General features: G+C 37.5%; 1 pseudogene; it reads left to right on the forward strand.

The window, feature by feature from the left end:
- The first annotated feature begins 10,717 nt into the window (after positions 1–10,717).
- On the forward strand, positions 10,718–11,472 carry LOC130975248 (cytosolic isocitrate dehydrogenase [NADP]-like; annotated as a pseudogene).
- Positions 11,473–26,767: the final 15,295 nt, after the last annotated feature.

The raw sequence follows: 26,767 nt of genomic DNA on the forward strand, positions 1-26,767 counted from the left end.
TCTATCTTAGATTGAGTAGTTATCTCTTGGGTTCTTTAATCGGAATCTTCGTGGTATAGGCAGGACCTGATGGCAGCATTCAAGAGAATCCGGAAGGTCTAAACCTTGTCTGTGGTATTCTGAGTAGGATTCAATGATTGAATGACTGTGATGTGCTTCAAACCTGTAACCTACTGGGCGTTAGTGACAGACGCAAAAGAGGGATTCTATTCCGGTAGGGGAGGGAACCAAACCGGTGATTGGCAGTACTGTGACAGAGTGCGTGCATTAGCTTTCACTGCGAGGATGGGAGGTAGCCATTGACAACGGTGAAACCCTACATGAGCTTGCCATGGAAGGAGACTTGCGTGTTTGATGAAGAAGACAGTAGGAAAGCAGAGATTCAGAAGATGGAGCATCTCCAAAACCCCAGCCTATTCTCCATTACTGCAAAACAAGTACCTTTTTCATGTTCTTTTGCTTTTTACAATCAATCCTGATAATTTCTGATATCCTGACTAAGATTTACAAGATAACCATAGCTTGCTTCAAGCCGACAATCTCCGTGGGATCGACCCTTGCTCACGCAAGGTATTACTTGGACGACCCAGTGCACTTGCTGGTTAGTTGTGCGGGATTGCAAAAGTGTTATTGCAATTTCGTGCACCAAGTTTTTGGCGCCGTTGCCGGGGATTGTTCGAGTTTGGACAACTGACGGCTTATCTTGTTGCTTAGATTAGGACTATTTTATTTTTGTTGGTTTAGAGTCTTTTAGTTGAGTCTAGTTTCATATTCTAAGTTTGGTGTCAATTGCATGCTTTTTGTTTTTCTTCTTTTAATTTTCGAATTTTTCTTGTCCCTAGTCCCGTTTTGATTCATAAAAGTTCTAAGTTTGGTGTCCTCTTTGTGTTTTTCCTTTAAAATTTTCGAAAAAAATTAGTGTTTGATTTTCTAAAATTTTAAGTTTGGTGTCTTTTTGTGTTTTTCTCTTTCCTCCTTTTAAAAATCAAATCTTTTTCATAAAAATTTTTTCAATCATATCTTTTTAATTGCTGTTTTCAAAATCTTTTTTTTACTAATTGATTCAGTTCTCAATTTACTTTGATCTTATTCTCTTTTGATTTTCGAATTTTCATTTTAATTTTCCTTTATTTTATTTTAATTTTTTCGGTTATTTTAAAAAAAAAAAATAAACAAAATTTATCTCTTTGCAATCATTATCATTTCCCTTTTGTCCATTATGGACTTAAGTGGAATTAATCAGTCCAGAAGGACTCTGGGGTCATATGCTAACCCCATTACAGCTGCATATGGGAGTAGCATCTGTACACCTCCCATCAAAGCAAGCAGCTTTGAGCTAAACCCTCAACTCATTATCATAGTGCAGCAAAATTGCCAGTATTCCGGTCTTCCACAGGAAGAACCTACTGAGTTTCTGGCACAATTTTTACAAATTGCTGACACAGTACATGATAAAGAGGTGGATCAGGATGTCTACAGACTATTACTGTTTCCATTTGCTGTAAAAGATCAAGCTAAAAGGTGGTTAAATAACCAACCTACAGCAAGCATAAAGACATGGAAACAGTTATCAGACAAATTCCTGAATCATTTTTACCCTCCAAAAAGGATGACACAGCTAAGGCTGGACATCCAAGGCTTTAAACAAGAGGATAATGAATCCCTTTATAATGCCTGGGAGAGGTATAGAGGTATGCTAAGAAAATGTCCCTCTGAAATGTTTTCAGAGTGGGTACAGTTAGACATTTTCTACTATGGGCTTACAGAAAAAGCTCAGATGTCTTTAGACCACTCAGCTGGTGGATCTATACACATGAGGAAGACAATTGAAGAAGCTCAAGAGCTTATAGACACTGTTGCTAGAAACCAATATCTGTACTCTAGCAATGAGTTCTCTCCAGAAGAGGAAGTCATGACAGCAGTCACTGACTCTAATCCTCAAGAACAGATAATGGAGCTTAATCAACAACTACTCCTGATGACAGAACAGTTAGCAGAATTTAAAGAGATGCTCCATGAAACTAAAGTTGCTAATAAAAGCATAGAACTACAGTTGAATCAAGCAAAACAGCAAATATCTAAACAGATAACAGAGGAGTGTCAAGCAGTTCAATTGAGGAGTGGGAAGACCTTGAATAACACTGCTCAAAAGAGCAAAAAGCCAAACAAGGAACAATTGACAGAGGACAACCAAACCACTGTTCAAAATCCCTCTGAGGACAGTAAGAGCCCAGAGAGGAATATTGGCGTTCAAACGCCAGAAAGGGAAGGAAAGCTGGCGTTAAACGCCCATTCCTTGCCCAGCTCTGGCGTTCAAACGCCAGAAAAGGGGGAAAAGTTGGCGTTAAACGCCCATTTTCCACCCATTCCTGGCGTTCAAACGCCAAGGGAAGATCAGACACCTGAGAGTGCTGACAGTAATCCCTCTAACAAGGCTTTTTCAACCACTTCTGTACGGAATAAACCTGCAGCATCTAAGGTTGAAGAATATCAAGCCAAGATGCCTTATCCTCAGAAACTCCGCAAAGCGGAACAGGATAAGCAATTTGCCCGCTTTGCAGACTATTTAAGGACTCTTGAAATAAAGATTCCTTTTGCAGAGGCACTTGAGCAAATACCTTCTTATGCTAAGTTCATGAAAGAGATCTTAAGTCATAAGAAGGACTGGAGAGAAACTGAAAAAGTGTTTCTCACTGAAGAATGCAGTGCAGTCATTCTAAAAAGCTTACCAGAAAAGCTTCAAGATCCTGGAAGCTTTCTGATACCATGCACATTGGAAGGCACTTGCACCAAGACAGCTTTATGTGATCTTGGAGCAAGCATCAATTTAATACCTGCATCCACTATCAGAAAGCTTGGGTTGATTGGAGAAGTCAAACCAACCAGGATATGCCTCCAACTTGCTGATGGCTCCATTAAACACCCATCAGGCATAATAGAGGACGTGATTGTCAAGGTTGGGCCATTTGCCTTTCCAACTGACTTTGTGGTGCTGGAAATGGAGGAGCACAAAAGTGCAACTCTCATTCTAGGAAGACCCTTCCTAGCAACTGGACGAACTCTCATTGATGTACAAAAGGGGGAAGTAACCTTGAGAGTCAATGAGGATGAGTTCAAGTTGAATGCTGTAAAAGCTATGCAGCATCCAGACACTCCAGATGACTGCATAGGCGTTGACATTATTGATTCTCTGGTAGAAGAGATCAATATGGCTGAAAGCCTAGAATCAGAGCTTGAGGACATCTTCAAAGATGCTCAAACTGATCAGGACGAGCCAGAGGAGGCAAAGGAATTTTCGAAAATTCCTCAGGAGGAGGATAAGCCTCCTAAGCCTGAACTCAAACCACTACCATCATCCCTGAAATATGCATTTCTGGGAGAGGGTGACACTTTTCCAGTGATTATAAGCTCAGCTTTAAATCCACAGGAAGAGGAAGCACTGATTAAAGTGCTAAGGACACACAAGACAGCTCTTGGGTGGTCCATAAGTGATCTCAAGGGTATTAGCCCAGCTAGATGCATGCACAAGATCCTGTTGGAGGATAATGCCAAACCAGTGGTCCAACCACAGAGGAGGCTAAATCCTGCCATGAAGGAGGTGGTGCAGAAAGAGGTCACTAAATTACTGGAGGCTGGGATTATTTATCCTATTTCTGATAGCCCCTGGGTGAGCCCTGTCCAAGTTGTTCCCAAAAAGGGAGGCATGACAGTGGTTCATAATGAAAAAAATGAACTGGTTCCTACAAGGACAGTCACAGGGTGGCGCATGTGTATTGACTACAGAAGACTCAATACAGCCACCAGAAAGGATCATTTTCCTTTACCATTCATAGACCAAATGCTAGAAAGACTAGCTGGTCATGATTACTACTGCTTTTTGGATGGCTATTCAGGCTATAACCAAATTGCAGTAGATCCTCAGGACCAAGAGAAAACAGCATTCACATGCCCTTCTGGCGTGTTTGCCTATAGGAGAATGCCTTTTGGTCTGTGCAATGCACCTGCAACCTTTCAAAGGTGCATGCTCTCTATCTTCTCAGATATGGTAGAGAAATTTCTGGAAGTCTTCATGGATGACTTTTCAGTATATGGAGACTCATTCAGCTCCTGTCTTAACCACCTATCACTTGTCCTGAAAAGATGCCAAGAGACTAACCTAGTTTTAAACTGGGAGAAATGTCACTTTATGGTGACTGAAGGAATTGTCCTTGGGCACAAAATTTCAAGCAGGGGAATAGAGGTGGATAAGGCAAAGGTAGAGGTAATTGAAAAATTACCACCACCTGCCAATGTTAAGGCAATCAGAAGCTTTCTGGGGCATGCAGGATTCTATAGAAGGTTTATCAAGGATTTTTCGAAAATTGCAAAACCTCTAAGTAACCTGCTAGCTGCTGACACGCCATTTGTGTTTGACACACAGTGTTTGCAGGCATTTGAGACCCTGAAAGCTAAGCTGGTCACAACACCAGTTATCTCTGCACCAGATTGGGCATTACCATTTGAATTAATGTGTGATGCCAGTGATCATGCCATTGGTGCAGTGTTGGGACAGAGGCATAACAAACTTCTGCATGTCATTTATTATGCTAGCCGTGTTCTAAATAATGCACAGAAGAATTACACAACCACAGAAAAAGAGTTGCTTGCAGTGGTCTATGCCATTGACAAGTTTAGATCCTACTTAGTGGGATCAAAGGTGATTGTGTACACTGACCATGCTGCTCTTAAATACTTACTCACAAAGCAGGATTCAAAACCCAGGCTTATCAGATGGGTATTGCTTCTGCAAGAGTTTGATATAGAAATAAGAGACAGAAAAGGGACAGAGAACCAAGTGGCTGATCATCTGTCCCGGATAGAACCAGTAGCTGGGGCGTCCCTCCCTTCTACTGAGATCTCTGAGACTTTCCCAGATGAGCAACTCTTTGCCATCCAGGAAGCTCCATGGTTTGCAGACATTGCAAATTATAAAGCTGTAAGGTTCATACACAAGGAGTACAGTAGTGTGCAAAGAAAGAAATTAATTTCAGATGCCAAGTATTACCTTTGGGATGAACCATATCTCTTTAAGAGATGTGCTGACGGAGTGATCCGCAGATGTGTACCCAGAGAAGAAGCACGAAGGATCTTATGGCACTGCCATGGATCACATTATGGAGGACATTTTGGAAGTGAGCGAACAGCCACTAAAGTCCTCCAGTGTGGCTTCTACTGGCCTACTCTCTACAAAGATTCCCGAGAGTTTGTGCGTAACTGTGACAGTTGCCAAAGAGCTGGTAATCTGCCTCACGGATATGCCATGCCTCAACAAGGGATATTAGAGATAGAATTGTTTGATGTATGGGGAATTGACTTCATGGGGCCATTCCCACCATCATACTCAAACACTTACATTCTGGTGGCAGTGGACTATGTATCTAAGTGGGTAGAAGCAATTGCTACACCCACTAATGATACCAAGACCGTGCTGAAATTCCTCCAGAAAAACATTTTCAGCAGGTTTGGCGTCCCCAAAGTGCTAATCAGTGATGGGGGCACTCATTTCTGCAATAAACAGCTATACTCTGCTATGGTTAGATATGAAATCAGCCATAAAGTGGCAACTCCGTATCATCCACAGACAAATGGGCAAGCTGAAGTCTCTAACAGAGAGCTAAAAAGAATCCTAGAAAGGACTGTGATAGCCCGAAGAAAGGATTGGGCAAAGAGCTTGGATGATGCTCTGTGGGCATACAGAACAGCATTCAAGACTCCTATAGGCACCTCTCCATACCAACTGGTGTATGGGAAGGCCTGTCATTTGCCTGTGGAACTGGAACACAAAGCCTACTGGGCAACCAGATTCCTAAACATGGATGCACAGTTAGCTGGTGAGAAAAGACTGCTCCAGCTAAATGAGCTAGAGGAGTTCAGACTCAATGCCTTTGAAAATGCAAAAATTTATAAGGAAAAGGCAAAGAAGTGGCATGACAAGAGATTGTCAACCAGAGTCTTTGAGCCAGGACAAAAAGTTCTGCTCTTCAACTCCAGGCTCAAATTGTTTCCAGGAAAACTCAAATCCCGGTGGAGGGGTCCGTATGTGATTACAGGAGTATCACCATATGGATATGTTGAGCTTCAGGATATTGATTCTGACAAGAAGTTCATTGTTAATGGACAGAGAATCAAGCACTATCTTGAAGGAAATTTTGAGCAGGAATGCTCAAAACTGAGACTTGAGTGATTCTCAGTGAAAGTCCAGCTAAAGACAGTAAAGAAGCGCTTGCTGGGAGGCAACCCAGTCATTAGAAGGTTGTATGAATTGTTCTTACAAAGGCAAGTATCAAAAATGAAGGAATTCACAGAGTTACAGAAGGATTCAGCTCAAAAAGCAGAGAAAATGAGCTTACTGGCGAAAAAACGCCAGTAAGGGGCATTTTGGGCGTTAAACGCCAGAATGGGCACCATTCTGGGCGTTTAACGCCAGTAATGGTACCATTTTGGGCGTTAAACGCCAGAATGGGCACCATTCTGGGTGTTTAACGCCAGGTGTGCAGCATCCTGGGCGTTTTGGAAAAACGCCCAGTGATAAAGGATTTCTGGCGTTTAACGCCAGCCAGGGCACCTGGCTGGGCGTTAAACGCCCAAAAAGGGTAGCAAATGGGCGTTAAACGCCAGAATGGGTGCCATTCTGGGCGTTTAACGCCAGAAAGGTGGGGGGACCACATTTTTGTTTTCAACTCAATTTTTTTTCAAACTTTCCTCTTTTTAACCATACTCTTCTACATAAATGCACTTCAATCCTTCATCATTCACTTTCAAATCTTCACAAATCAAAACCATTCTTCAAATCTATTTCAAATTAATCCCAAATCTTCTTCAAAAAACTCACCCTTTTCTCAATTTCTTTCCATATCTTTTCAAATCCCTCTCTTGTTTTTCGAAAACTCCCCTCCCCACCTTATAAATACACGTTTGGCTCCCTCATTCAACCACACCATTCGAATTTTCTCTTCCTCCCCCTCTCTTCTCTCTTTTATTTTGCTTGAGGACAAGCAAACCTCTAAGTTTGGTGTGCTTTTCCGTGATCACTAAGCCAAGATTCATCAATATCATGGCTCCTAAGGGAAAACAAACCAATTTAAGAGGCAAGAAAGAGAATAATCCAAAGAATCTTTGGAATGAAGAGAAGTTCTTAACCAAAGAACATGAAGACCATTATCATAAAATAATGGGTCTGAGGTTAGTGATCCCGGAAGTTAAATTTGATCTGAAAGAAGATGAATATCCGGGGATCCAAGAGCAAATTCGAAACAGAGGATGGGAAGTTCTAACCAATCCTGAAACAAAGGTTGGAAGGAACATGGTTCAGGAATTCTACTCAAATCTGTGGCTAACAGATAAGCAGAGAATGACTGGAACCGCTTACCATACCTACAGAACCATGGTCAGAGGGAAAGTTATATACTTTCATCTGGACAAAATAAGAGAAATCTTCAAGTTGCCTCAACTGTATGATGATCCTGATTCCTTTAATAGGAGGATGGTGAGAGTAGATAAGGGGTTGGATCAAGTTCTAGAGGACATATGCCTCCCTGGAACTAAGTGGATAACCAATTCTAAGGGTGTCCCAAACCAACTCAAGAGGGGAGACCTCAAACCAATTGCAAGAGGTTGGCTAGACTTTATTGGGCGTTCCATATTGCCCACTAGCAACCGTTCTGAGGTCACCATCAAGAGAGCAGTGATGATTCATTGCATTATGCTTGGAAAAGAAGTGGAGGTGCATCATGTGATTGCTTGTGAGATCTACACAATTGCAAATAAGAATTCCACTGAAGCCAAATTGGCTTATCCAAGCCTGATTTCCTTGCTCTGTAAAGAGGCCGGGGTTAAGATGGGAGTAGATGAGTTCATACCCATTGAACACCCAATCACCAAGAAGTCAATGGAAGGACAAGTGCAAGACAACTCCATCAAGAGGAGGGCGCAGGAATTCCTCCCTGAATTCCCGAGAATTGACTACTGGTCCAGCCTAGAAGCATCTATCACCAAGTTGCAAGAGACTATGGTGCAACTGAAGGAAGAACAGCAGAATCAGAACTGCATGCTCTGCAAATTGCTGAAGGAACAAAAGAAGCAGGGGCGTGAAATCCAAGAGCTGAAACGCCAAAAGCTATCCTCTCAAGCTGAGGGAGCATCCACTTCTCAAAATCAAGGTTGTTGAGTCCTAACTCTGTGAAAACCTCTATCATTAGGAGCCTATTTTTTTTTTCGTTTTTCTTGTTTTATTTTCTATTTTTATTTTTAGTCTCATCTTATATCTATATTTGAGTCTTATTTTTAGTTCATAATTAATAAAATTTATGCCTTAAAGTTATGAATGTCCTATGAATCCATCACCTCTCTTAAAAGAAAAATGCTTTAATCACAAAAGAACAAGAAGTACAGGATTTCGAAATTTATCTCTGAAACTAGTTGAATTAGCTTGATGTGGTGACAATACTTTTTGTTTTCTGAATGAATGCTTGAACAGTGCATATGTCTTTTGAATTTGTTGTTTTTAAGAATGTTAAATTTGTTGGCTCTTGAAAGAATGAGGAGAAAAGAGAACTGTTATTGAGTATTTGAAAAATCATCAAATTGATTCTTGAAGCAAGAAAAAGCAGTGAATACAAAAAAAAAATATTTTTCGAAAAAAAAAAGAAAAAAAAAGGGGAGAGAAGAAAAGAAAAAGAAAGAAATAAAGTGGTGATCCAAAGCAATAAGAGTGTGCTTAAGAACCCTGGACACCTCTAATTGGGGACATTAGCAAAGCTGAGTCACAATCTGAAAAGGTTCACCCAATTATGTGTCTGTGGCATGTATGTATCCGGTGGTAATACTGGAAGACAGAGTGCTTTGGGCCACAACCAAGACTCATACACTAGCTATGTTCAAGAATCAATATACTTAACTAGGAGAATCAATAACACTATCTGAGTTCTGAGTTCTTATAGATGCCAATCATTCTGAACTTCAAAGGATAGAGTGAGATGCCAAAACTGTTCGGAGGCAAAAAGCCACTAGTCCCGCTCATCTAATTGGAGCTATGTTTCTTTGATATTTTGGAGTCTATAGTATGTTCTCTTCTTTTTATCCTATTTTGATTTTCAGTTGCTTGGGGACAAGCAACAATTTAAGTTTGGTGTTGTGATGAGCGGATAATTTGTATGCTTTTTGGCATTGTTTTTAGTATGTTTTTAGTATCTTTTAGTTAGTTTTTAGTATATTTTTATTAGTTTTTAATTAAAATTCACTTTTCTGGACTTTACTATGAGTTTGTGTATTTTTCTGTGATTTCAGGTATTTTCTGACTGAAATTGAGGGTCCTGAGCAAAAATCTGATCCAGAGACTGAAAAGGACTGCAGATGCTGTTGGATTCTGACCTCCCTGCACTCAAAGTGGATTTTCTGGAGCTACAGAAGCCCAATTGGCGCGCTCTCAACGGCATTGGAAAGTAGACATCCTGGGCTTTCCAGCAATATATAATAGTCCATACTTTGTCCAAGATTTGATGGCCCAAACCGGCGCTCAAAGTCACCTAAAGAAATTCCAGCGTTAAACGCCGGAACTGGAATAAAATTTGGAGTTAAACGCCCAAACTGGCATGAAAGCTGGCGTTTAACTCCAGAAAAGGTCTCTACACGAAACTCCTTCACTGCTCAGCCCAAGCACACACCAAGTGGGCCCGGAAGTGGATTTTTCTGTCATTTACTCATTTCTGTAAACCTTAGGACACTAGTTTACTATTAATAGGATCTTTTGACATTGTAACTTGACCTTATGACCCCATAACATTTTGTACACGTTTCTTTCCACAGTATGAGCCTCTAAACCCCATGGTTGGGGGTGAGGAGCTCTGCTGTGTCTTGATGGATTAATGCAATTACTACTGTTTCTTATTCAATCATGCTTGCTTCGATTCTAAGATAACACTTGTTCTTAATCCGGATGAATGTGATGATCCGTGACACTCATCATCATTCTCAACTATGAACACGTGCCTGACAACCACCTCTGTTCTATCTTAGATTGAGTAGTTATCTCTTGGGTTCTTTAATCGGAATCTTCGTGGTATAGGCAGGACCTGATGGCAGCATTCAAGAGAATCCGGAAGGTCTAAACCTTGTCTGTGGTATTCTGAGTAGGATTCAATGATTGAATGACTGTGATGTGCTTCAAACCTGTAACCTACTGGGCGTTAGTGACAGACGCAAAAGAGGGATTCTATTCCGGTAGGGGAGGGAACCAAACCGGTGATTGGCAGTACTGTGACAGAGTGCGTGCATTAGCTTTCACTGCGAGGATGGGAGGTAGCCATTGACAACGGTGAAACCCTACATGAGCTTGCCATGGAAGGAGACTTGCGTGTTTGATGAAGAAGACAGTAGGAAAGCAGAGATTCAGAAGATGGAGCATCTCCAAAACCCCAGCCTATTCTCCATTACTGCAAAACAAGTACCTTTTTCATGTTCTTTTGCTTTTTACAATCAATCCTGATAATTTCTGATATCCTGACTAAGATTTACAAGATAACCATAGCTTGCTTCAAGCCGACAATCTCCGTGGGATCGACCCTTGCTCACGCAAGGTATTACTTGGACGACCCAGTGCACTTGCTGGTTAGTTGTGCGGGATTGCAAAAGTGTTATTGCAATTTCGTGCACCAAGCTTGCTCCTATTACATACTTCAGTATGTACCGTGGATCGATATCTCAGTTACCAATTGGCTACATGTTGAGTGATTTCTTAGCTCAAGGTGGATATCATATTCTTTTGTGATCTTGAAGTAGATTTTAGTTCGTGATAGCTTTGTTTCTTATAATAAAACTAGTTACACACAATGATTTAGAAAATTCTTCACTAGACTTGCTTGTGTATAATGTGATCTGAATAAATTTTTCCATTGAACAGGATTTGGTTCTCTTGCCATGATGACATCAGTGCTAGTATTACTTTTCTAATTTTTTTCAGTCTTTCTCTGCCATTTTTTCCTTTGCTTGTATTTTCAGCATGGATTTTTATTTAAGAAGGTACATTTTTTGACAGGTTTGCCCAGATAGAAAAACCATTGAAGCAGAGGCAGCACATGGAACTGTTACTCATCATTACTGAGTTTATCAGAAGGGAGGTGAAACCAGCACAAATAGTATAGCATCAATTTTTGCCTGGCCTCGAGGTCTTGCGCATAGGTAAATATCGAAATCCATAGAAATAAATTTTTATTGTACTAAATTCATCAAAATTAATATCCCCAACTTGTACTCCAAAAGAAAGAAATTATACTTCGTGAATAGAATACTAAGAGATTTAACCTTTCCAGGGCAAAATTGGATGGAAATGTTAGATTGTTGGACTTTACAGAGAAACTGGAAGCAGCTTGCATTGGAACAGTAAAATTGGAAAAGATGACAAAGGATCTTGCACTTCTTGTCCATGGGCCTAAGTAATTTTTGGTACTGGGACACTTCGTTTTCTTTTCTTGTTCTTTTGCTTTTTTTTTTCTAATAAAATAAAATGTTTGACATATTTAAATTCTAGTATCCTACCATTTATGATGCACGAGAATGCAATTATATTAATTGAGTGCTTAAGCAGCTAGGCCTTAGAGTGTGTTAGGTGTAGTATATTTTTCACATTGTCTAGGATCATATTAAATCAATGGTTATGTTGATTGTGGTTTTAATTTTGTATTTAATTATGTAAGCATATTGAAGAAATAGAAAAATTGACTTATTAGACCAATTTTAATGTTTAAATATCTTGGATTTAATTTGTAAAGTGGGTGTAAATATGTAATTGAGAAAAATATTTTAATTCAATATTTTGTGTATTTAAATATTACTAAAGATCTATTGTAATATTTTTTGTTGTTAGCAAAGAAAATCTTTTGTAACATTTATTAGAGTATTGCTATAAAATATCTATTTTAACTTTTTTAAAATGTTATTAGAAAGACCTATTGTGATATATTTTTTATTTTTACATAAAATATCTATTGTAACATTTTTCAAATATTATAAAAATATCTATTGTAACATTTTTTAAGTGTTGGAAAAATTACCTATAGTAACATTTTTTTAAATGTTACAAAAAATTACCTATGGTAACATTTTTCTAAGTGTTACAAAAAATATCTATTGTAACATTTTTCTAAGTGTTACCATGAATGGTTTATTGTAACATTTCTCATAATATTACTATAGAATATCTTTTGTAATATTTTTACTAAATGTTATTAAATCTTTAGAAAAATATTAGTAAAACTTTTTAGTAACAAAGGATATATTTAACATTTGTTAAAATGTTACTAATATACATAGGTAACATTTTAATATGATTTGGTAACATTTTTTAAATATTAGTAAAAGTCAATTATATAGTAGTGTTAACGGCTAGCATAAGAATGAAATTTCATTTCGCTTTTGATAGTTTGTTTAGTTGTCTGGGTATGTGCTTGTAACTTGTAATTTAGCATGCTTTTATTTACTAGTTTTGTTAAAATGTTCTAGTTTAATTGAATATCATTAGTTACTTTTATTATTCTATCATGTATTATATTCGCATAATTGATTTAGTAGTTAATTTTTTGTATATATATGTAGTATAGTTAAATGGACATGTGAGAAGAGGATCAATAGAACATCTAGTGAGGAGGGTGGATGAGATGGAATATGAACAATGAGTGAAAGACAGAGGAAGACCATCTATGAAGTAGTCAAACGAGATTTACGTGTAAACTATTTCTCTGTAGATATAATATACAATAGAGTGTCGTTTGATCTATGTAGCCGACGGCACCTAGTGGGACAAGGTTTTGTTGTTGTTTGCATGTAATATGGTTAAATACCAAAATTGTTTAGTATTATTTTCCTCTCATGTAACTTCTTAATTTTTTTTTTAAAAACTAGCCAACTCGTTTAACACTTTAACTTGTCAGCTTAGCGCAATTCGAGTCTAATTGACATTTTCATAATTGGTTAAAAGGCTAGTTCGTTATTTATTTATTTTTCTCTTTTTTTTTTGTCATGGGCTAACTCATTATTTTAAAATTTGTTTTGGTGCGCTGATAACAAATTTACTGAAACTTTCTAGTCCATCTTATTTGGGTTGAGTTGTTGTTGACTTCTTGTGTTTTAGATTTTCTCTTTTTTTTTTTGCAAGTGAAGAGGACGAACCCCAAACTTTTGACAGTTAGAAAACTCTAATTAGGCCCATAACTTTGGGTGGTTTGGATATCAAAAATTAGGTCAGCTATTAAATGAAACACCAAATGTTTGGGGTTTTTTTCTTTCTTTAAAAAAAATAAATTGTAATTAATTGCTTAACAAAGTAACAACTAACAAGCCTTATTATGACAATAGAAAAAAATTAAATTCACGTCCTTGTGAAACAGTATAAATAACTAATAATAAAAAATATTAAACCACTAAAATTTAAAGTGATCAATAATGAAATTTCACAATTAAAAGTTGTATTACAATTAAAAAAACATTTGATTATTTACAGTTAAATGACAAAAATTAAGAAGATTGAAACACTACTATTCATAATTAGTATAAAAATGACATCTTATTCTAGACTTGGGAAGTGAGCTGAGCAACATCATTCGATGGAGAGGTAAATTGGATTTCTTGGTAATGTAAGTAGAGCTTCTGCCTCTTTCACTATTGTTGCTAAATCACTAATTATGGTAATCTTTTTATCATTATGAAATTTTTTATGACGTGCTCGATAAATTTGACCTCTTGTTCTTTTCCTGTGAATCATTTTATGGTTGCAAACTTTAACGTGTGATTAATACAATTGTACAGGTTGTTCTTCTCCCAAAACATTGACGTTGGAAATGGCAAACAGACATTATCATAAGAATTATTTGCACCGGCGGAGCATTCGTCCTCCTCAACCTATGAAATATAGTAATACATCATCAGATCAGATATATTCTACCAAACTTATAATGTGAATGCAATATGCACCGGAGTAGCAATCATAACCTCAATGTAATATATTTCTTTTGGTTTTGACAAATCATCAACAGTATATAATATTAAGCTTTAGTAATTCAATTATATTATATAAACATAAAAAATCAATCACTCATGTACTCGTTTACGACTATAAAATGATTATGTAGTCACATTTATAATCAAAGTAAAAAAATATATAATCGAACTAGATTATTTATTATATTAATAATCAATAGTAATTCACATGTAAAATCAAAATAGAAAAAAAAGTATAGGTAGACAATGAGAATATTAAATAATGTGAAAAATGGATATGTCGGATGTTCAATTCAATAGGTATGTAGATGATTATGTTCATTATTTTTAATTGGATGGTTATTTCTTTTTATTCGATTTACTTATGCATAGTTAATAATGGCTGGATGTTCAATTAATTAGATATGCAGATGGTTATCCCGATGTTAAGGTTTAAGAGGTAATTTGGAATGGAGTATTTTTTTACTGTATTGGTTTAATTCTAGATCCCATTGTTCATATTGTTTACAAAAATTATTGTCTACCTAACAAAATCGATAGAAAAAATGTATATGAGTATTTTTATAAGTTATTAGAGCAATGTTGTGACTCAAACATACCAGCGGTATTGTTATTTCAAGAGTTTCATGACAGAGGGATAATCTTAGTATGTAGAAAAGTGCCATAGATTCTCTTATGTTATTCAAATCCAAGTCAATTGACACAATCAGTATATTTTGAAACATGTTGAATGAGTTATATCTCTGCAACGAATATATAGTCATCAACACATTGGGTATAAGGAGAAATCTCAATTTATAAGAACAAGACATTGCAATATATCGTATAGTAATAAGGATTAAATAAACTTTTGTTTTCATGTAAAATTTGTGATTATTTTATAGAAATTTATGATTTTTATTTCTCAACATCAACAATAAGAATAAGGCTGCTCAAATAAGATGTTTCATATAAAACTTATTTTATTCCTTATATTTTTATTTTATTTTTCTAAAAACATTTAAAACATTTTATTTAAGTTTCTATCATTAGGTTTTGCCTTATAATGACATGACTAATGAAATATGTGATCTACTTTAGTTGAATTTTCATTAGTGACATTAATATTTAATGGAAAGAAATAAATGGAGTAAGGACCTAAAACAAAAAATTCAAAAATTTTATATATTTTCACTAAATAAATTACACAAACTAAAACAGAAAATCATGAATTACGCTGGAATTAAAATTATATTTAACAACAAAAATTGATAAAATTAAAATTATATATATATATATATATATATATATTACCAAAGATAAGGAGAATCAAACCCGCGATAGATGCAGTATGTTATTCTAAAAATGTTAACTAAAGATATTAATACCAAAATTTTAATTATGTTAACTTATTATTTTTTTTCTCGGAAAGCAATTAAAAAGGTTTTTTTTTTGAAATAAAATAAAAAAATTATTATTTTCCTAAACTCCATTTTTCAACTTTAATTTCTCAAATACGATTTTCTTTTTCTTTATAGCAAGTTCGGCACATCCCTGGCGAACTCTATATCTAACCCCTAACGAACTCCCCTTCAAATGGCTAACTCAAATTTTTAAGATTCACAATAAACTATGACAACCGTTATCATAGTCTTCAGAGTATATAGGAATACACTAGAGTTGCTAATTAAAAAAGGTTTGATGAAGAGAGAACTTAATTACCAAAAGATCACTGCAATATTAAAAAATATCTTGCATTTTCACAAGAGGTTGGTCATATGAACGGATACGTATTCTCTGAGCAATTGAGTTGAAAGAAACGTGTGAAATCCTCAGGTTAACTGTATAGATTTTCAAACCCTTTGGTGGACACATTAAAGAATCAACAACCAAGGTTTCAAGTCCCTCAACACTGAGATCAACCTCATTCACAATCAACCACCCAAGTTCCAAGAACTTAAGCCATGGATTGTTAATCTCAAGTGTCTTAAACCCCTTTGACTCAACAATACTCAAACTCTCCAAGCCCATACATTTGCGCAAAACCCCATTGATGGCGTCATCGCTCATACGCATGTTCTTCAACTTTAGGATTTTCAATTTCCAGCCACACCCATTAAAAGCTTCTGGCATTGACGTAGTCATCGTGTAATTGGTCAACTCGAATGAATTTAGGTTTGAAAAAACCATAGGACAGAAATTAAGTTTGACTATTCTAGACCCTTTAGGAAAAAATGGGGGGGGGTTTAGGTTCTACAACCAAACGCTCACATTCTAAGCTCAAAGAATTTATCTTTTTGAATTTATTCAGAACAAAGTCAACCCAAAATTCCAATTCGCCAACGTCAATGCTCCTAGGGAAGTGTTTGAAGCTAACACTTGTTAAATCACCAACATAGCCATTAAAGACCATACCTATGATAGTGCCATATAGCCTACCAGTACCAAGTTGTCTCTCAGGCAATATGGAAGGTCTTGGCATGGTAGTTTCATCGAATTCGAAGCATGCGGCGTGCCTTTACAATCCCCACCATGATTTTGCCAGGGTGCTTGTCCTCGCGGCTTCGACGACGGAGAGGGAAGAGATGACCATAGTCAACAGCTCGTTTGGGAAGTAGTTGAGCCTGTCTGATGGTGCATGAAGGGTAGTTTCATCTTCTTCTTTTCTCATGATTTTAATTTCACTTGCCATCGAGAGGGAAGCTTGTTAGTATCTTATGTGTTATCAGGGTGGCGATAGTGTGCCAATGTTACTACTTATAGCAGAAAATCTTAAAAGTAATATAAAGAATTAAAGATTGGAAAAGTATAGGTGAACAATAATACTAGTGAACAATATGAACAATGGGGTTATAAAAGTAAATTAATCATAAATGTAATTAATGATTTAATTAATTTAATTATAATAAAAACCATTTTTCAAATTTTAAAAAATCAGGTTTTTGAATACAAAACAGTTACATGTTTCTTATCCTCTCACACCATATCTCCTCCCTCTCTAGGTGGACCATCCCAACAATGAAGCTAGCCTTCCCCGCCTACCCACGACTGACGCTGCCTCCATTTGTGTCAATGTCCGGCCAGCCCCACCAAGCGGAAAAAGTTTTTTCCCCACACCCCACAACCCGCGCACCGTGCAGCCTGCCATTGGTCACCGCGATCACACCCTATGCAGCCCATGGCCTCCACCATTGCAGCCTCGTCGTCACTGACTGATCCGGTGTAATACACGGGAGAGTGGCGGCTCCCGTTTCATACGTACGTGATTTCTCACAGCCATATTAATGGAAGACAATTCCGTTGAACCGAGTTGTCTCGTGCCAGATTCTTTCACCGACGACATTACTATGCATTCGATTGACAACCTGCTCAATTCGGTCGACGGGGAAATTGAACAGTCGGACAAGGTAACCAATGTATGTTCTTTCATTCAGACGAATGTTTATTTTCATATAAATTATATGGTTATTAAAAGATCATCATTCTTAACCCATGATGATATTTTGTAACAAAAGGTAAAATTTGGATGGTGTTCTTGTCCGTCCATGTAGTAATTAGTGAAAGTGTAATATATAAGTGGATGATCATGTAAAAAAATTAGTTTCATTTTTTTCTATTTAAAAAGAATTTCATTTTTAGAATGGTGGGATGTCATAATACAATGTCCTAGTTAGTTGTTACTACTTACTAGCTACAAAAGAACCATTGTTACAATAAACCATTGTTCAAGCTTTAAAGAAGATGAAAATGGAAATTTATTTACTGGAGATGATAAATTGTTACATTACTTTTTTAATAGGTTAACTTGAGATGTTTTTAATATGTTTAGTCTTAAATGAGAAAATTTTGCCCATGGTTGCGACTAGAATGTTAAGAATCCCCATCTGTATGCTCCCATTCCATGCATGTACTAACAAATGTGGATAAATATGTAAGAAAATTATAGGAGATAATAACTAGACTTTTCACAGCATAGTAGAAGACTCTCTTTTATTTTGTGTAGTTATATTTTATATGTGGTGAACTTATGCATTCTCTATATAAATAATTAAAATATAACTAACTAGTAAGGCGCCACTTTGTATGAGTATAGTCTCATTATTCTAATTTTATTTAATTTATGTATATTAATAAATTTTAGTATCATATTTTTAAATAGAGTATTAATAAAATGTATTTAGTCGATATTTTATTATAGTATGTATTTACTTTGTGTATGTTTGATTGTAGGCCATAAAATGTACAGAAATTACTGAGTTGGGATGTGATGACATGGATCTTGTTGATAAGGTCTGGACTCTAGTTTGTTGTTATTTTTTGGTTAACCGCATGTTTGAATTGACCATTAATCGTCATGTTCATCAAATGATGTCTATTTTGAACTGATTCCCAGTTACCAAATCATAGTTGCCTTGCTGAAGATGAAATACCATGAGTTGGGATACGGTTTGAGCATTTAAAGCTGGCCCAGGATTTTTACGTGAGATACGCAAAGAAAGTTGGCTTCATAAGTAAGATATGGGCCACAAATTTTGACAGGATGACAAAGCAACCGATCAACCAATCTATCTATTGCAATTGGGAGGGTTTCCGCAGGTCACGTGTCAAAGCACCCATACGAAAGAACACTATTGTAGCTGTGGGGTGCAGAATAAGAATATATGCAAAGTTTGACAGGGAAAAGAAAGATTGGATCTTATTGAAGGTTGAACTAAATCACTCGCACCCGTGTTCAACCAAGAAGGCGGTGCACTACCACGCGAACAGGGAGTTGACAATGCATGCGAAGTGCATCATTGAGGTTAATGATGAGGCGGGCATTCGACCCAACAAGACCTTTCTAGCATTATCCAATGAAGTTGGTGGGCCTTTGAACTTGGGCTTCTCAGAGAAGGACGTCAGGAATTACATTTCATCAAGGTTCCGATCCATAAATGTCAACGCAGATGTCAAGGAGATGCTGAATTAATTCATGCGAATGAAGGAGTTAAATCCGAACTTCTTTTACGTAGTGAATGTGAATTATAATTATAAGTTTACGAGTGCAGTTTGGGAGGATGCAAGGTGTAGGGCGTATTATGAATACTATGGAAACGTGGTCTCATTTGATACCACATACAGCACGAACCGGTAAAATGTATTTATATTCATGTTATTTAATTATTTAATTATTTTTTATTAGTTGGATGTTTCTAAATATGGTTGTTCTTGCTTTAGGCATGGATTATCGTTCGCTGCTTTCATTGGTGTGAACCACCATGGTAAGTCTACTTTGCTAGGCTATGCTCTGCTAGGCAGCAAAGAGATCTCGAGTTTTGAGTGGGTGTTCACACAATGGTTGAAGTGCATGGGAACTGCACCGAAGGGCATCATCACAGACCAATGCAATTTTATGTTTAGTGCAATTAAGAAAGTCCTCCCCAATACACGACACTGTTGGTGGATATGGCATATAACAAAAAAGATACAGAATAAGCTTGCAGGTTATGCTAGGTTCAAAAAGTTGAATGTTGAGTTAAATCACATTATATGGAACTCTCAGTCAGTTTAGGATTTTAAGGATCATTGGGCCGAGTTCATTGATGAGTTTAACTTACATCACAATAGATGTCTATCAGGTTTGTGTCTTTTTAGTAAAATCAGGTGTCGTAAGTGCTTAAATGTTGTTGTGTCCTTGTATTCTATTATGAAAATATGTTCTTATGGATGGTTTTATTTTTGGTGGGTTTGTTTGCTTTTTAGATCTGTTTGAGGACCGACACATGTGGGTGCCGATCTTTTTCATCGGTCAATTCTGGGCTTCCATAAGGAGTACGCAGAGGAGTGAGGGTATGCATTCATTCTTTGGTGGATTCTTAAATTGCAAGACTAGTTTGCTCCAGTTCGTCCACGAGTTTGACAATGTGCTAGGAACGATGGAGCAGAAGGAACTGGAGGATGATGCTGCAGACTCGAGAGGTCTAATCCCATGTGCAACTAGATCAGCCATCGAGAGATGATTTCAACAAGAGTACACCAACGAGATATTTAGGGATGTCTAAATGGAGTTTAGCAAAAAGGCTAATTGCACTATTCGTGTCGTGTATGAATAGAGTGAGTCGGCTTTGGTAAAGGTAGAAGAGGAAATACTAGTCTATGAGACGACCCGGTATGTTACATACGACGTCCATTTTGACCATTTGACTCATGCGGTTCGATGTGATGTAAGTTGTTCGAGAGTGCAGGTATATTATGTTGCCATTGTCTGTGGTACTTTCATCTTACAAAGTGAATGACTTGCCTTCCTGCTATGTTCTACCTCGTTGGAGCAAGAACATAAACTACAAGCACACCTACATTAAGAGTAGCCACGACGTTAGATGTTCAGATGAAAGCCACAACATTTTTAGAGATTTGTGTGCACATTTCTACTACGTTGCGCAGGAATTCGTGGATTGTGACGATGAAGCAGACATGTTGCATGCTGCTCTGGATGATGCAAGGGCCAAGCTAGTAGAATACCGTGCCAGGATGCGGAATAAGACCGTCGCTAATGCACATAATAGCATCGCCACAGACACTTCAACTGTGTTGGGCAAAGAGGACATTCATGCCCCCATCAAAGGTAACCACAAAGGGTCGTCCAAAAGGTAAAAGACTCGGATATGAATTGGATAAATTAATCAGAAAATCCATGCAGAGAAAGCGGAAGAGTTTAGGCAAGTTATATATAGGAATTAAATTTAAACTTCACCTTTACTACGGTTTTTATTATGTCAATAGTGACTTGTTTTTGTTTGAGTTTGTTTTTTTCAGGATAATCATGTAGAATCTACTGGAAATCAAGATTTGGATGCTTCTGCTCAACAGATTGCTAAGCAAGGAGTTGGTGAATTCATGTCCATGTTAAACTCTTTCGATAATACCTAGAGTATTTAGGATATAGAATCCATTATTTTATATTAGAGGTCCATTTTGTTAGGTGTTACAACTCAATATATATGTTTCATGGTTATCTTTTTGTTTGGGTTGTCTATGGTCAAAAAATTATGAAACTGGTATTCCGTGACCTTAGCTTCTTGCTACTCACGTGGCCGGCGTGTTTATATTTTTTTATGTGGTTTAACTGGTTGTAAAATGTCTGGATGAATACATGCCGTATAATCTGGATGGTTACTTGTAATATAATTGGGATTTTGTGTGTGATCATTTACGAGTGGCATAGCCTGGATGTTCGATTTCATATGGTAATGGATGGTTATTTTTATGGTGTTTGGATGGTTACTTCTTATAGGATTAGCATGATGTCTGTGATTATTTAAATGTATTATAATATGGATTTTCGCTTCAGTATGTTAGTGGATGGTTGTTTCTATTGGTGCTCGGATGGTTATTTTTAAGAGGATTATGAATTGTGTGTTATTAGTTACAAGAATTATAATGTGGATGTTCGCTTCAGTAGGTGAGTGGATGGTTATTTCTATTAGTGTTGGATGGTTATTTCTAACAGAATAAGAAATTGTGTGTTATTAGCTACAAGTAGTACAAGGTGGATGTTCGATTTAATAGGGGAGCAAATGGTTATTTCCATTATTTATTGTGATTCAACCTGTGTGTGGATGGATACTTTTATTACCTGTGTTGTTCTTTATTATTAGCTTTTAGGCACCCTTAACTACATGGAAGAAAATCAGATGATTTGCAAAATAAATAAACCCTAGAAATTAAAATTGCCAAGAAAATTTAGGAAGTATGTTGTAACAAAACTCTAACCAATATACACAAAAAGAAGCCGTCAAGAATTGCTTTCTCCCTTTCCGGTTCTTCTTCACAGGTAATTCTCCCACTCTTTTCATCAATGTCCTTGTGCTTGGTGCTGTGAAGGGTGATTTAACCACCTTTTTCTTATATCTTTGACGGTTGCGGCATACACGTCTGTCATTTTGCTCCAACAAAGATCGCACAGGCTCAATTGATTCATTGTGTGCTCCCATGACAATATCCAACATCAGCTCACGTCTCATCGACAGAAGCATTTCTTATGTAGTGTTAAAAATATTAGTACGTTGTTTAATGTGTCAAATTAACATGAAATGGTAAAAACAAATTAAACAGAGGCCGAATGATTAACTTACTTCATTCCATTCATCTATGTTACAATCTTCGGTCCATGTCTCCATGAATTTAACGGCATAGATGCCACAATCTTAACTACGTAATCAAGTAAAAATGATGCCATCAATAAAATATCAATGCTAAAGCTACTGTCAATGGATTCATTTATTGGGTTTGTTGCTTGGTACTACTTACCCATTTGGTTGCATGGGGACTTTGGCATTTGTACACATTGGGCCATTCGTACTTCGGACATATGTTGGAATGGCCACTTTAGCTATGTCTTTAATTAGTCGTCCCTGTAAATCACTCAACAATATCTTTTCAGCATATGTTTAATGTGGTTCATGTATTCATAAATAATGTTTAAGGGGGTGTTTTATCTTACCACATATGAATCTAGTTTCTTCCGTGCATCGTCATGTGCCTCATCATGAAGACTATCGATTAGCACAATCTTTTTTCTTGCCACGTCAAATGCATACAGCCACCAATGTCCTCTTGAACACATCAGAAAAAACCACTGTGACAACAATTCACGTATAACAATAGAGTCAAATATTACTCCCATGGTGTACTATGCAGGACAAGCAGATCAAATCCTACACAAGTGAAACAATTATCCCCATTCACGGGCACCAATAGGAGATACAAATCCCGTCCCAATTATGATGAATACTATTCAACAAGTACTAGGTAACAAGTCGGTCACGAAAATACACGAGAAATTGTCCTATATATTCAACAAACACCTAGCAAAGTATGCAGAATAATTGACACCGACAAATACATTCTCGTCTAAATATGCTGTATCATGCAACACGTAAAATATACCAATGACTCACCCATTTTCTTTTTGCTGCATTCACTTTATTAAAGAATTTGGTATCCTTTCCAAAGTTTGGACCCAAGCCCTCATACACCGGAACTGGCCCATTATGGAACGAATTGAGGTTATGCTGTTGTATGACTATTTCCTGTTGTCAGAGGATTAGTCAGCTATAAAGTGTCGACAATAAGTTGCGAAAAAAGTATATTATTCATACCAATATTCCCGGACAAACACAATAGAAATCACGATTGAATCTCACGGACTGTGCATCATTGAATGATCTGCGATTCAAAATTAAAACGCACAATATAAGCTGTACGAAGAACGCAATGAGTGAAACTAAAACATGCAGATTAAGCACTTACGTTGCTGTTGACCCACCCATGTGCTTTCAATGTACATAGATCCTTCCTCAACAGCCAAAGATATGGCCTACCTTCGTAGGTGGCCAACAGCTCCTCTTCGTTGAGGGAAGAATTCAGAATCCAACCTATGACCATGTCCTCCTTATCCTCTCCTAACTTGACATCCTTAAGACTTGGATGTACTGCTGTGATAGGGGGTGTGGTTGGTGAATTCTCAAGCTATATCAAGCCAAGCAAAAATCTAGGCCTTTCGGGACTCGGGGTCTAGCAGCAAGACTTCTTCGGCGTCACTGTCTTCAGGGGTTCCATATCTAATGGCTTGTTGTATCTCTTCTGTTCTAGTTTTAGTAATATCTCCTCCATTTCTGGACATTGCACAAAGTTCAAGTCAAACTCTCTGCATCGAAAGCAACAAAGTTAGACAACACAATTAGCACTTGGATTGAAACCACACGAATAGCAAGATATCGCCAATATATATCTACTACAGATGTTAACTGATAGAGCTTACCTGTCAAAATCATATTCAGTAACTTGTACAAGTTCTGTGGAAGGTGTAACTGGATCCACTTGTTGCGCATCTGATGGTTTGGCATCCTGATTTAGCTGCTCGCCAGGCAGGTTCGAGCTATCATGAAATAGACGGCGCTTTCTTGGAGCAATTGGCACGTGGTCGTCATCGTCGGAGTCGGAAACAACTGCAAGTCTCTCCTTGCGCCTCTAGGCAACAGGTGCTGTACTGCTGCCTTTATCGGATTTTGGTCTGACGACTGGCAGCTTTCTTCACGTGCCTATCTTTCTTTCCTGGGTATAGAATATCCACCAAGTTATCAGGTCTTTAGAAAGAAACAACTTTGTTATAAACTCGCATACAAATCAACGATAACAACAGAAAATCAATTCGTAAAAAGGCTATGTTGTTTCCTATAAGAACCTACATATCACTATGTCAATATCCATGCCAAATACAATTAGAGTTGAACATCGAATACATCTAACAAAGCACAAAACCATATTTGGCATCCAACCCCAACAATATTAACATGAGATCAGAGTAATAAATTCATGAAACCAGCCTATACCTACAAAAAGATGAACTCACCCCTTGTGCCGCTGTATGGCTTCCAGGAATTTTTTATTCAAATGGCCTTGATGGCATTTCAGCTGCTTTCTTATAGTACCCATTTGTAACAGATGCCTCCTTGCATTCTTGTGTACATTCAGCGAGAAATTCATAGAACAACTTTACTAAGTTCGACATACAAGTACATTGATGTGAAACCTATAAAACATCCAAACGCTAAAGGAGCATGCCTCCAGTTGTGCAATTAGAAATAAACACTTCAAAGTATCATATGATCTAACCGCCTATGGCTTTAATGTTGCACGTACTCTACATTCCAAAAGCCACATTACCTTCTGAACTGCTCTATTCTCGCATTCTCTCTTTCTGCTCTTTTTTTTATGTGGATTCTGCACCCTTCTTCCTGGTTCGAAATTTAGGGTCCTCACAAACTTTTGTCCTATTTCTGATGGGACCCTAATATGAAAATCTCAACTAATGTTACAAAACAATCATCCGAAATCCCACGCTAGAAAATTCTAACTGTTTTAATTGGATTATAATATAACAGAGAATATATCATCAATCTTAGTACCTCATCAAGGACATTGGTTGCCTTTTTTTCAAGTTCTGATGCAGTTCATGCAGTCACCCATGGCTCTGGTTCTCGACAGCGCTCTAGGGAACCATGCCTCAGCCGCTGAAAGTACAAGAGCTGGATGGAAAGGTTGAACGGTTAATTACTTCAACATAACTGCAAGTTGGATAAATAAGTAGTTGAACAATTAAAGTTACCATCAGGGCAACCATGCAGCCGCCACAAGTTTCAAGCTTCTTATTTTGGTGTGTTTCTATCGCTTTCCCCAACCACTTGAATGTCTTCTGTGCCCAGTTAAATTTGCTGGGATTTGAGACTGATGAGCGGATAATTTATACGCTTTTTGGCATTGTTTTTAGTATGTTTTTAGTATATTTTAGTTAGTTTTTAGTATATTTTTATTAGTTTTTAGTTAAAATTCACTTTTCTAGACTTTACTATGAGTTTGTGTGTTTTTCTGTGATTTCAGGTATTTTCTGGCTGAAATTGAGGGACCTGAGCAAAAATCTGATTCAGAGACCAAAAAGGACTGCAGATGCTGTTGGATTCTGACCTCCCTGCACTCAAAGTGGATTTTCTGGAGCTACAGAAGTCCAATTGGCGCGCTCTCAACGGCGTTGGAAAGTAGACATCCTGGGCTTTCCATCAATGTATAATAGTTCATACTTTGCCCAAGATTTGATGGCCCAAACCGGCGTTCCAAATCAGCTCAAGAATGCCCGGCGTTAAACGCCGGAACTGGCACAAGAATGGGAGTTAAACGCCCAAACTGGCACAAAAGCCGGCGTTTAACTCTAAGAAGAGTCTCTACACGAAAATGCTTCAATGCTCAGCCCAAGCACACACCAAGTGGGCCCGGAAGTGGATTTTTATGTCATTTACTCATTTCTGTAAACCCTAGGCTACTAGTTCTCTACAAATAGGACCTTTTGCTATTGTATTTTCATCTCGGGATCTTAGATCATCTTTAGATCTTTGAATCTTTTGATCCTTGATCATTTTGAGTCTTTTGATCATGTATTGGGAGGCTGGCCTCACGGCCTTGCCTAGACCTTGTTCTTATGTATTTTCAACGGTGGAGTTTCTACACACCATAGATTAAGGTGTGGAGCTCTGCTGTACCTCGAGTATTAATGCAATTATTATTGTTCTTCTATTCAATTCAGCCTATTCTTGTTCTAAGATATTCATTTGCACCCAAGAACATGATGAATGTGATGATTATGTGACGCTCATCATCATTCTCACTTATGAACGCGTGCCTGACAACCACTCCCGTTCTACAAGCAAACAAGGCTTGAATGTTTGTCTCTTGGATCCCTTAATCGGAATCTTCGTGGTATAAGCTAGAATTGATGGCGGCATTCAAGAGAATCCAGAAGGTCTAAACCTTGTCTGTGGTATTCTGAGTAGGATTCAATGATTGAATGACTGTGACGAGCTTCAAACTCCTGAAGGCTGGGCGTTAGTGACAGACGCAAAAGAATCAATGGATTTTATTCCAACCTGATTGAGAACCGACAGATGATTAGCCGTGCCGTGACAGGGTGCGTTGAACATTTTCACTGAAAGGACAGGACTGTAGCCACTGACAACGGTGATGCCCAACATACATCTTGCCATGGAAAGGAGTAAGAAGGATTGGATGAAGACATTAGGAAAGTAGAGAGACGGAAGGGATAAAGCATCTCCGTGGGATCGACCCTTACTCGCGTATGGTTTATTACTTGGACGACCCAGTGCACTTGCTGGTTAGTTGTGCGAAGTTGTGAAATTATGTTTATACCATGGTATTGAGCACCAAGTTT

Source organism: Arachis stenosperma, chromosome 4 (assembly GCF_014773155.1).
Source record: "Arachis stenosperma cultivar V10309 chromosome 4, arast.V10309.gnm1.PFL2, whole genome shotgun sequence".
NCBI lineage: Eukaryota > Viridiplantae > Streptophyta > Magnoliopsida > Fabales > Fabaceae > Arachis > Arachis stenosperma.